The following is a 510-nucleotide window of genomic DNA, read 5'->3' on the forward strand; positions in this document are numbered from 1 at the left end:
TCGCTGACACAAGCTGGCAACCGCCAAAGATAACAAGCAAAGCAGATCTCCAACAATCCGTTTCTTGAACCATTCCTTCCTTGCTGCACTGCGTTCGGCTTTCCCTGAAGGACAAACATTTATCTTCGACAAATATTTAAATTACGATCAAGTAAACTACCAAATGGAAAATATCTACTCGATAAGATTTTCGGTAAACTTTACTATTGTTGAAGTAGTAATATAACTATTCCCACAACTACTGACATTATTATTCAGTCACCACCATCTTTAGTACTATTATGTTCATCAATAAGACCATTATTATCATTATCATCGCCATTATTAGCCATTATTATTTTGATTTGAGACACGCTGTTACTGCCCCCTCTTTCACACGGAGAGAGGAGAAGTTACGCTTCGCACAAGATCTGGGCAAGGCTACAGCAACGTGGCCGGATCATATAACACCATGAAACAGTGCCCGGGTTGGCCTTCCGAGTTGCCAGACGGCCGTTTTCCGGATAAGTT

This window comes from Penaeus vannamei, chromosome 39, assembly GCF_042767895.1.
Source record: "Penaeus vannamei isolate JL-2024 chromosome 39, ASM4276789v1, whole genome shotgun sequence".
Classification (NCBI taxonomy): domain Eukaryota; kingdom Metazoa; phylum Arthropoda; class Malacostraca; order Decapoda; family Penaeidae; genus Penaeus; species Penaeus vannamei.